Below are 12,308 nucleotides of genomic sequence, written 5' to 3'. Positions count from 1 at the left end.
CGTTGATCTTGACACCACCTATAGCCATTTCCAAGACTGGTTTCATTGTACGTCTTCCTTCTCTGTCCAGGACTTTGCCATCCGTACTTAGTATTTGGTGTTCAATGTATATCACCGTGACCTCTTCTGCCTCGGTGTCGTCGTCCAGATCCTCGTTGCTTTGACCCACACATCTCACCGTGCTCTTGGAGGCCTTCTTCCTGCAAACCTTCTCGTAGTGGCCAATTATTCCGCAGTACATGCACTTGGCGCGGAATGCGGGGCACTTCCGATCATGTGCTTCGTGCGACCAGCTCCCACACCTGTAGCATGGCTTCCTGTGGCTCCCTGCTTGTTTCCCTGACGTGCTTGCGTTGCTTTGCCACTTGGTGGGCCCTTTCTCCGTTGGTTTCCTGTTCTGATACTCTCTGCGAGGCCCTTCCTCATCTACCTTGTTCACCATAGTGCCAGTCGCCATTTCTTTCTTCGTCACTTCAGCACATCGACGTGCTAGTTCCGCTCTTTTTACGATGACTAACACCTCTTTAAGTGTGGTGTCTCCACTGGCCCATAACTTGTCCTGCACGGTTGTGCACGTGGTGTGCATCACCACCTGGTCCTTGATGAACTCTTCTTCCCAGTTGGCGTACTTGCACGTGGCTGCCAGCCGTTTCAGTGCCGCCACGTACTCCTCCACCGTTTCTCCTTGCCGCTGCTTCCTCTGTTGGAAATTGAACCTGTCCACCGACACGCACACTGCCGGTCTGAAATGTTCATTGAGGTCGTCGAGCGCGTGTGCGTATACATCGTCGTCCATGGCTGTTCTCTGTTTCGGGACTAAGCTCTTGTAGATCCGGAGACCTTCCGGGCCTAGGTTCAGTAGCAAGATGCGCTTCTTTCTCTGGGGTTTGAACACCTCTTCGTTCTCGTCTTCCAGGACACCTATGAAATTGTCTATGTATTCTCTCCAGTCCTCCCATTTCATGAGGGGTTCTCCTGGGCGAGGTAAAAACTGTACCGGCGCCGTCGCGTATCCTGTTGGCGCGCTCATCTTCTCTCTCTTTAGCGTGGGTAGCGTTCCTCCTCGGCTGCGGGGACTCCCTGGTGCGTCGTCCTGTTCTTCTTCACTCGCTTGGGCTCAGGGGCTATCTGTGTCGGCCCCCTCAGTTCCCTGTGAGTTCTCCAGCGCGTGTTCTCTGGTCCTGCGGGTTCTGTGTGGGTCGGTGCCTTTTATTCTGGTTCCTGGGGTCTGTCCCCCCTTTTTTCGCTCCTCTGCGCCTCCCCCTCAGGTGTTCCTGGCTCTGCCACGGTCTTTAGGGTACCTGTTGTCCTGCACAAGGGTGTTCCTGCTTGTCTGTCCCTTGTGTGGTGGTCCTGGTGCCTCTGGTGCTCTGCTTGCTGTTTTGGGGTCTGTTTGGTGGTCCTGCCTTGCTGGGGGGTCTTCATCCCACCCTCGTCGCCATTGTAATGATGCAGGCATGCACCAATAAAGACTCTGGAGCCAGGCTGTGTTAACTGCTTTTATTTCTAGTTATCTCCTAAAGAGCGCCGAGCCTGTGCCCTATGCCGGCTCCGCTCTGACTGTTCCTGTTCTTTCGCGCCCCTCGCACGCCTCTGCGCGCGCAGCCGATCATGGCCGCTCACACGTCACGTCGCCGACGTGACGTGCATCAACTAGACCGTCTCTACAACACATTATTAATACTTGCCACCCAAATATTCTTAACAGTTTTTAGGTAATTCAATATGCATTACAAATTGTAATACATATTGAAACATCAAACAACTGTTGTGCTCATGTGCGCGTCTCAAAATTGGACAAACAGTGCCTCCATGTGGTGGAATGTAATAAGTGCTGGTGTTGACAATTAAGTGCTGGTGCAGAGCGTCGGAAATCACCGAATGGCTCAAATTAAAGCACCGAATTCTCTGGTATGTGTTCTAATGTCAGGGAAGCTTGCTGCATGGTTACATTGGATATACATTATTATATTGTCGTTCTGTGTGTGAGATTTTTTTTGCCAAAATACTGTTTGTAACCATTTTCGAACATTGTTCATCATATGATATCATACAAATCTCATGCAAGTCATGCAGGCTACCATGATATGGTACACAAAAGAGGGATTGGTTGGATAGCAAAACCTAGGGCCAGCCTAAAAATATTCACACATGGAAAACAGGTCAAGCGCAACTTCTATCTCTAAATAGATGATGCACACATAAAGCTGTAACACTGGAAGACGTGGTATCAGTCCTTCATTTCTCTTGTGGGGGCCGAGTACATCCCCATTTTAAAAAGCATTTCTGTAACAGTTCTAACATTAGACCCTATCTGACTAAAAGCATTAAAACATTCTCCTTGATGATAGCAGACACATAGGCCTGATCACAAGTGGGGCATGAGGTATTTGATTAATCTAGGCTCAGATGAACGAAAACTCCATTTAGCAAATTCCTAATTGCAAATCGTTGCGATTCGCAATTAGGAAATCCCTACATGGCATGTATGGTCATAGGCTGTCCGAATTTTGAGACTAAATGAGTTGCATCGCTAAATAGAAAATCACAATTTGCGATTACCTAATTGGTTGCAAGTTGAGCAAGTGGTTGCATATAGTGACCACATTAAAAAAGAGGATTCTGCTTCCTGGGTCAGGGAGATGACCCCACAAATAGGAAGTGTTGTCCAGGTGAAGCCAGGAGAGCAGGCAGAGTGGGGAGGGGAGAACTGCTACAAAATCCAAATGACCTGAGGAGCCCCAAAACTTTAATTAATACCACAGGAATGGCCAACCAATATGCAGAGAAGGAGTCAAGGGTGAGAAAGCGCAAATTGAAGTTCTCCAAAAAAAGAACTGGATATACTAACCAAGTAGAGCTGCAACAACCACGAGGAGCTGTTTGGCTGAGCATCTGTGACTGTGCCTGAGACCCAGAAACGCAAATTCTGGAAGGGCATGCAGCAGCAAATAAATGCTGTAGGTGTGGCACATCGCTTAGTGGAAGACATATGGAAGAGATGGTATGACCTCTGGCCTCGCACCAAAGAAAGGGTGGCAACGCTCCCGAGTGAGTCCCGGGAAACAGGAGGTGGTCCCTCAAATGTACCGCCACCCACTACGCTGTTGGCAATGGTAGTGACTGCCTTAGAACCATAGGCAGTAGTTGGTTTTGCAGCCTTGACACATTTCTGCACCAGCAGCATTTCAAAGTAAAAGTACCTCTATATAACTGTCTACTACATGCATGTAAAAATAGAACTGATACAGGCAGATCAGTATGGGACCATTACATAGCTACCCCTTATGGTGCATCAGGGGCATCGTAGTAAAAAGAATAGACACTGTAGTCAGTGTCAGACAGTTAATAAATCGTATTGTACAACTAAAGATAAATGGGGTCTCTCATAATGACATTAATAGCATGTCCATTCTTCAAATAGGTGCAGCTGAGGAAGAAATGAAATGCCCAATTGATGAGAGAGAACAGCAGGTACAAATGGTGGAGCCCACTCTAAGTCAACCGCAAGTTGTCAGGCCTCAACACCAGCAGAGTGCAGTGCATGCTTGTAGCCGCTGTGATATTTCGTATGTACACCAGCCTTCTGAGTCCCAGTCAACAGCAAAACAGCAAGCACTGTTTGGTGGGCTTGAGGTGTCCATGCTCCAGATTCAGCACCTGCAGCACAAACGAATTCAAATAGTCATCAGAAAATTGCTTAACATTCAGCATGCAATATTACTGGGTTTCAATAAAGTGGCCACTAAAATGGACAACCTAACAAGTGTCCTAGAGAAACTGCGCACCTAAATGGCAGAGGACACTAGTAATAGGAGGCGAAGAGAGAGGAGCAGTGCTGTGCATATGGGTGCCTTAACAAGGTCCATTGGAAGGATTACATATGCCACCTCAGCCTTATCAAAACATAATGTGACACTATAGGCCGAAATGAAGCACTTCAGTCGAGGGGCCTCGGCCAGATTACCACTGCAGGTGAAGCCATACAGGGAGCACAAATTGCAAGTAGGGTGGTTGAAGGGCAACTTGATAGGGAGGAATTGTCGAGTGTCAGTTGCATCTCTGCCACAGATGTATGTCTGCTGTGACGCAGTAGTAGCCGTACTCCTGCACCTCAACATTGTGGCATGTTCCATTCTGAACGTACCAATCAGGAAGTGCCTACATTTTTTGGTTTAATTTAGGTTGGTCCTGTGACCAATTTACTTTTTTTTTTTTTTTTTTCGTCAAACAATTTATATTGCAGATCAATACACATGCAGAAAGGCATCATCATCATCATCAGAGGGCATAGCAGGAACAATTTCTGATCAGAAGGTAAAATGTGGGAAAACACAGCCATTCAGCCCTCATCCCGGAGGCAGGGCGGCGCTAATGCCCAAAATAGAGTAATACGTAAGAAACTGCCAACATACCCAACAACGGTTAGTGTGCTATGGCGCCTGCTTTTATTTTTTCGCCCGCCGTAGGTGAAGTAGCCCTGATGATCTAGTACAGTGATATAAAGATCGTGAATGTCCCCAGTCTTAATCTATAGCTCCCAACCCCCCCCCACCCCCCCTAGTGTCAGTGCCTGTGTATGGTGCAACTGTAAGCACTCCTGGACTGGGAATCCGGATCATTCGTGTTAAACTACGTGTGTGATATCCCTGGTAGTGTCGAGGGACCGTCTATTGTGGCTGGGGCCGATCCGTATCCCCCTCCTCTACTTCCTCCTCCTCCAATGTGCTATCCCTGAGAGCCTGTACCAGTATTTCCCATGCCATCGCCGCCTCCCGTGCTTTATCATCCGAGTTACGGCGGGCCAATTGATAACGGATTGTGCTCTCCGCAGTGGCCCATTTTAAGAATTCGTGTAGCCACCTCCTGTGTGTTGGTCCCACCCTCGATTTCCAACCTTTAGTCAATTCTCTCTTGGCAAGGAGTAAGCCCATGTCTATGAATTTACTGGATAGCTTGTTTTTTTTGGTGTGGGGGAACCAGTGTAGAATGGTGACTGCATTATCGTAGAGTAGCTCCCTATTCGTGATCGCGGTCAAAGTCTCCCCTATGGTGGTCCAGTAACCTTGGAGCGCGGGGCACCCTCTCAGCATATGTACTAAGTCAGCCCCTATGTGGTTGCATCTAGGGCAAGCCGCGTCAGCCACGTGAAAGTATGCAGTGATTTTTTGCGGGGTGAGGTAGGCCCTGTGGAGGATGTATAAATGTATTAGCTGAAAACGCGCATTCCTGGTGCTTTTTCTAGCCCTACCCACTAGTTGTGCCCATGTCGTGTCCGGGCTGTCTAAGTGCAGGTCCTCCTCCCATTTAGTCTTAAGCGGCGTAAGAGGCAGCAGCGCTTCAGAGAGCATTCTGCGGTAGAGACATGTGACAGCCTTAAACGTACCCGCCGCCATCATCGTGTATTGACATGCTAGGGAAGTCGTGGGTTCCGACAGTCCACTTCCCCAGTGCCTCTGCATAGCTCTCACCACCGCGGCGTGCATTAGGTAATCACCTCTGGGAAGGTCGTACCGCTCTTGTAGGGACTGGTATGGGGAGAGTACCCCATCCTCGTATAAATCGCCCAGCATCTGGAGCCCTGCTTCTTCCCATAGACGCAATCCCGACCAATCTCCGCCATGCGGCAGTGCCGTCACCATGCCCAGCGGGATTTCAGGGGCGTACGGGCGACCAGGCCCGGCCCGCTTCTGTGCACGATTCCAGCACTGCCGGAACGTTCGCTCCTCCTGGGAGAGTCCCCTCAGGAACAACTTCTGTTGTAGAGTGATGTACGCCAGGACATGGCGAGGGGTGCCCCTCTCCCTGTCTTGCTCCGGACCCCGATAGACTCTCACTACCTCCTGCGTGAAGCACTGCAGCTGTCCCGCCAAGTAGTATAACTCGAAGTCCGGGACCGCTAGTCCCCCCTCGTCTCTAGGGCGGGTTAGCGTCGCCAGCGCAATCCTACGCCTTCCCGTGCCCCAAAGGAAAGACACCAAGATAGTTTTCAGGTGTTTGAAGGTTGACCCTGGTATCCACACGGGGAGGGTCCGGAAAAAATAGAGCAGCCGCGGCAGGACAATCATTTTCAGGAGTGCCACTCGGCCGGCCAGCGAAAGGGGTAAAGTGGCCCAGAAGGATATACAACCCTTCAGGGCACGGATACACCGCCCAACATTGCCGTCTAGGAGGTCAGCTGGGTCGTGATAAATATGGACTCCTAGGTAGCTCAGGCAGCGGGGCTCCCATCGCAGTCGCGAACGGAGTGGTGGGCTTTCCACCCCCTTCCGGAGTGGGAAAAGGCACGTTTTCGTCCAATTTACCCTCAATCCGGAAACATCTCCAAAGCACTCTAAGAGTTTCTCAGCACCCTCTGCCGCCTCACCCGCGTTGTCCAGGAAGAGGAGGAGGTCGTCTGCATACAAGGAGATGTGGTGGAGGTCTCCTCTGAAGGTCAGGCCTGTATAGTATTCTCCGCTCCTCGCCGCAGCCGCGAGCGGTTCCACCGCTAGCGCAAATAGTAGCGGAGATAATGCGCATCCCTGTCGGGTCCCTCGAGTCACCTCGAATTGGTCCGACACCAGCGGTCCGATCCGTACCCTGGCCCTCGCAGTGGAGTAGAGCACTCTAGTCCATTGTATGTACCCCTCTCCCAGACCAAACCGGCGCATTACGTCGTATAAGTAGTCCCACTCCAGGCTATCAAAGGCCTTTTCTATGTCCACAGCCAGTACGAGGGGGGAACCCGCCTCCGGTGGCGGGGCATCCACCAGCCGCAGGAGTCTACGAATGTTATGCGACGTGTTCCTCGTGGGTATGAAACCCGATTGGTCCGTGTGGATCAGTTCTTGCATGTGGGACAACAGCCTGGTAGCCAGCACCGTGCTTAGAATTTTGTAATCAGCCGTTAGCATAGCTAGGGGCCTGTAAGAAGCAGGATCAATGCTTTCCCGCCGTGGTTTCAAAAGAGGGATCATTATGGCCTCGCTCATCGAGAGGGGGAGTCGGCCTGTCTCTTTTGCCTCATTATAAACTAGTAGTAGTCTCGGGGCCAAGAGGTCCAGATATTTCCCGTAGAACTCAATGGGGAGGCCATCCATCCCCGGCGTCTTGTTACGCGCCATTCGCTTCACTGCACTGCGTACGTCAGATAGTTTAATGGGACCCCCCAGCGCTTCAGCCTGCTCCCGTTCTAGGTGCGGTAGCGGTAAGTCGGCCAGGAAGGCTTCCAGCATGTCTGAGTTGTCTCCCAACCCAGATTTATACAACCTCTCATAGTACTCTCGAAAGCAGTCCGCTATTGCAGGTTGCGTAGCATGGACACGGCCGTCAGGTCCCCGCAAGGCTAAGATCGGTTGGGCGTTCCTGCAGGGGTTCGCCAACCAGGCCAGAAGGGATCCAGTTTTATCACCCTCTGCGAGAGTTTTCGTAAGGTATGTCCTGTAATCAAAGCTGCGGAGGCGCTCCACCTCCACAGCCACTGCCTCCCGTGCCTTACACACCGTCTCCTGCAGTTCCGGGCGATTAGGGCGGTTGACCTCCGCCTCCCGCAGCGCGCTCTCAGCCTTCTCTAGGTCCTCTATCAATGACCTGCGCGCACCTGCGTATTTCCCGATACAGTGGCCCCGCACCACCACCTTAAACGCGTCCCACTCCGTTGCTCTGGAGGAGGTGGTGCCCGCGTTGTCCCCAAAGTATTGGTCGATCCGCGCCTCCAGGTCAGCACGGAAGGGCGGGTCATCCAGAGTGTCGGGGCGCAGCCGCCACGTCGGGATTTTTGGGGGCACAGTCATCCAGTCCAGGGACAGGAGGAGCGGGTTATGATCCGACAGTGTGCGCGCTAGATACTCTGCGCGGAGCACTGCTGCGAGCACTGCAGGGGAGCACAGGAAGGAGTCAAGACGCACGTGCAGGTCGTGCAAGCTGGAATAAAATGAGTAATCTCGCACAGTGGGATGCTGCGTGCGCCAGCAGTCCGACAGGGCCCAGGCAGTTTGCCATTCGGTTCTACATTTCGCTACTCGGTACACAGGGGAGGTGCGCAGCGGAGGGTGTGATCTATCCAGCGTAACATCCGCAATGGAATTGAAGTCCCCACCCAATAAAGTTGGGCCTGAAATATAACTGGCAAGTACCCTGGAGAGTTTGGTGAAATAAGTAGCCTGATCTACATTCGGCGCATAAACGTTGCAGAGCGCTATGAGTCGGCCCCTGAGCAGGCCCTCCACAGCCCCGTATCTCCCCTCCGGGTCCTCAGTGTGCCTAGTGATCTGCAGAGGGGTGCCCGCCCTTATCCAAATCAGTACTCCCCTAGCGAACGCAGAGTAGGTAGTGTAGAATAAATGACCCCTCCATCTACGCTGAAGCGCAACACCCTCCTGTTTAGTCAGATGAGTTTCCTGCAGGAATGCAATCTGCACTCCGCGGCGTATTAGGTATGAGTGAATTTTGTGTCTCTTTGTCATGGTATTTAGGCCCCGCACATTCCAGGTCACACATTTCAACGGGCACAGATTAGCCATTATCCCATACAGTGAATGATGAAGGCCCAGTAACCGGTACCCAGACCACAGGCACTGACACACACAATCCCACCCCAGCCCCGTACCCCAATCCACCCCTAGTAGCTTCGCCCAGAGAACCCCCAACCGCTCCAGGCCCCCCCCCCCCAGAATAGGACCCCTCTGCAATAGAGACACTCCCATCCAAACAAGTGAGCAACGGCTCACAGAACCACTATTCCGTAGTCAAGCTACGGTGGCCTTATGGGCCTCGGGGTGCGTACGCTAGTCGCTAACGCCTGTGGGGACTGCCCTCAGGCCTCCGCCCTGTAATACACATCCCAAATTGCAATAGTTCAGTCTCACAGCTGCCCGCTCCAGAGTTCGCAGCAGCCGTGGAAATTGTGGGAACTCCCCGTCTCCCCACCTGGTACCTTGTTGAGGGGTCAGCTCCCGAAGATTTCACCTGATGTCTGCGGAGTGACCTTCGGTCCCTTGGCTCCACCCAGCTCCGAATGTTCAGTGTCCGAGCCCGTACCCTGGCCCTCCGAGCCCGAGCCCCTCTCCGAGAGGGCCAGTGCAGGCCCCGAAACTTCCTTAACCGCCTGCAATGCTGCTCTCCGTTCGTCTGCTGTCTGAGTGTCCGTTGGTCTCTTAGGGCCTCGGGCTCGACCCCGGTGACGTCTCGACCGTCTGAGAGGTTGTTCCTGACGTTCCTCTTCTTCCTGGCGCCGAACACCGTCCGTGCCAGCTTTGTAGGTGTCCCACCAGGCCCAGGCCTCATCTGATGTCTGAAAAAACAACGTGTTCTCGTCCACTACAACTCGGAGCCTAGCTGGGAACAAGAGCGAGTATTGGATTCCCTCCGCGCGGAGCTCCCGCTTGATAGAGAGGAACGAGGCCTGCTGCTTTTGGGTTTCATATGTATAGTCCGGAAACAGGGTCACCTTACTGTTGTCCACCAGGAACGGGCCGGCGTCTCGGGCGCGCTGCAGCAGCCAGTCCCGATCTTTGTAGTGCAGGAGTTTTATGACCACTGGGCGAGGTGGAAGGCCCGGCTTCGGGGGCCTCGCCGGTACTCTGTGCGCCCTTTCCAGGGTGAAGAAGGGGGAGAGACCCTCCGGGGCCACCACAGAACGCAACCAGCCATCGAGATATCCCACCATGTCCGTCCCTTCCGTTTTTTCCGGCAGGCCCACGAGGCGCACGTTGTTCCGGCGGCTGCGATTTTCGGCATCCTCGGCTCGCCGCTCCAGGGCTCTGATCCGGTCCAGTGCCTCCGTGAGCTTCCCCTCCATCGATTTCTGCGATGGCGCGACATCCTGTAGGGTGGCCTCCACAATCTTAACTCTGTCTGCCAACTTCACATGGTCGGCCCGCAGGAGCCCCAGGCCCACAGATACCTGAGCGATGTCGCTGTGCAGTGATTCTTTTGTGGCAGCAATAGCGTCCAGTATTCTGTCCTGCATTAGTTGGAGATCTGTCGCCGGGTGCTCAGGGCCTTCGGACTCCTCCGTGGGGGGAGTCCCCTCTGTCCTCGCGCCTCTCGTCGGCTTGCCCATTCTGCTCCGCTGTCCGTCGTCCCAACGCACTGGAGATTCAGATCGTTTGAAGTGTTCGCAGTCCACACCTCCCTTGGTCCGTGATCTCCGCGATGGGGTCAGCACAGTTCCCCCTCGCAAACTCGGTGGTGGCGTGCACCCCAGGCGCCCCCTCAGTCAGTCCCCTCCGCGGGCGTCCCCAGGCAGGAAGATGGCGGGCCAGGTGATAGCCCCGCTGTGAGCCTTCAGGAGGGTTAGGGCCACCTGGCTGTTCCCTCAGAGGGCTCCGCTGATGGACGTTGCGCCAGTGGCCTCGGCGGGAGGGGCCACCCGCGGACGGACCGAAATGCCCCGAAGCGGGGTCAGCTCCGCAGCGGCGGAGCGCCCCACACCCCCGTCCTCGCACCGCTAAGCTGCCAGCCGGGCACCAGGGGCAGCCAGTTCTCTTAACCAGTAGTCCCAAGGGGGGGCCCCACACGACCAGTCAGGCTCCGGGAGGTCGGAGGAGGGGGAGGGTCCCCGCCACGGGTGTAGGCCTCAGCGCCAGGGAATGAAGTCGGAGTCGGAGTCCGCCCCTGCGAGGCGGGGCCCGCCGATGCACAAGTGGCGGGGTGCCGCTCGGGGCCCTCCGGAGGTCAAGGCGGGCATCCGCCAAGCCGTCCCAGGGCAGGGGCCGCAGCGCCGGTGTCCGCAGTGCCGGGGAGGGACCCCCGGGGTCTCGTGGCTCACCTCTGCTCGGGAGACTCCGTCGTGCGGTCGGCAGGCCTCGTTCACTCCAGTGGCCGGCTGCCACCAACCAGCCGAGCAGGGTCCAGGGGGTCAGCCAGCGCCCGTCTCCCCGAGCCCGGCGGGGGAACCACGGGCAGCAGCGCCGATTCCAGTAGCCCAGGGTAGGGGCGGGCCTCCGTCCAGGGCGCAGGCCTCAAGCCGGGGAGTAAAGTGTAGGACCCTCCCGGAGGGGGCGGGGCCCCGCCGGACTCCCGGCGACGAAGCTCTGGGCAGGATGCAGCGTCCGCTGGGGACGGTCGCCCGCCGGGGCGTTCCAGGGCACGGTGCTCCGGGTCAGTAGTCCCCGCTGCACGGGTGGGCTCTGTTGAGGAGCCCGGAGGGAGTCGCAGCCTGCCTCAGTTAGGGTGCCGCCATCTTGGGAGCCAGTAGCCCCGTCCCTCGTAGCGTTCTGCCGCTTCTGTGAGCAGTTCCTGGGCGTGCAGCTCGCACCGGAGCAGGCTTCAGCGGCAGTACCCGGGATCTACCCGAAGTGCGCGGGGATCCCGGGGCACAAGCAGGATAACAGGCGGATTTGCGGGCAGAGGGTCGGGAGCCTCGTTAGGCTGCGACCGTCCGCATCGGCTGCTAGCCACGCCCCCTCGTGACCAATTTACTTGTTGATCTCATGTTGCATACATTTATGAGTAAGACAGATTATTTTTAAACTGTTGTGAAAAACCTGACATTAAAGGTATCTTCACTTTGATAAATCAGACTATTGTGCAACCATTTTATTTAAATTTGTAGAACTAACCATGACTTACCTTGCAAAGTGGTCCCATCGGCATGGTGGCCTCCTAGCTTGGGCCCCACTCTGGTTCCATGTACCCTGGCAAAAAATCTCGGAGTCTGGCTGGACCCCACTCTCTCCTATGAAACACACACTAGACGCGTAGTAGGGAAATGTTTCGAAGTCCTAAAAAATGTACGAAAAACAATGGACCTTCTTCCCATTGAGGCGAGGAATACGCTGGTGCACGCTCTTATTACATTTCGCCTAGATTATGGCAATATCCTCTATTTGGGCGCTACTGTTAAATGCCTGGGGAGACTGCAGGTAGTGCAGAACGCCGCTGCGAGACTGGTACTGCGCAGCCTAGGAGGGCTGCCTCTAAAAGAGCCCTTGATACTTTGCATTGGCTTCCAGTTAGGAAGCGAGTGATGTTCAAAGCACTGTGTACATGCCATCGCATTACTCAGGGCATAGGCCCCTCATATCTGAGGGACCTTGTTACCAGCTATGTGCCTGGAAGATCCCTGAGATCCAGTGGGACTGGCCTATTGCTTGTGCCTAAAGTGAAGAAGGCAGAATGGGAGGTAGATCCTTCCGGGTTTTGGCAGCTCAGAACTGGAATAAACTTCCTATAAATCTCCGGATGGAGACCTTTGAAGTCAGGTTTAGGAAGGCGCCTAAAACCCACTTGTTCTCTGGCTAAGTTTGGCTGAGCGCCATGGAGCCGGGTCACTGCCACTTTATCTCACCCTAGCGCTGGGACATGCAGAGATGGCGTAACCA

The sequence above is a fragment of the Lissotriton helveticus genome, chromosome 1_1, assembly GCF_964261635.1.
Source record: "Lissotriton helveticus chromosome 1_1, aLisHel1.1, whole genome shotgun sequence".
Lineage (NCBI taxonomy): Eukaryota > Metazoa > Chordata > Amphibia > Caudata > Salamandridae > Lissotriton > Lissotriton helveticus.
Note: the sequence above shows the minus strand (reverse complement) of the source record.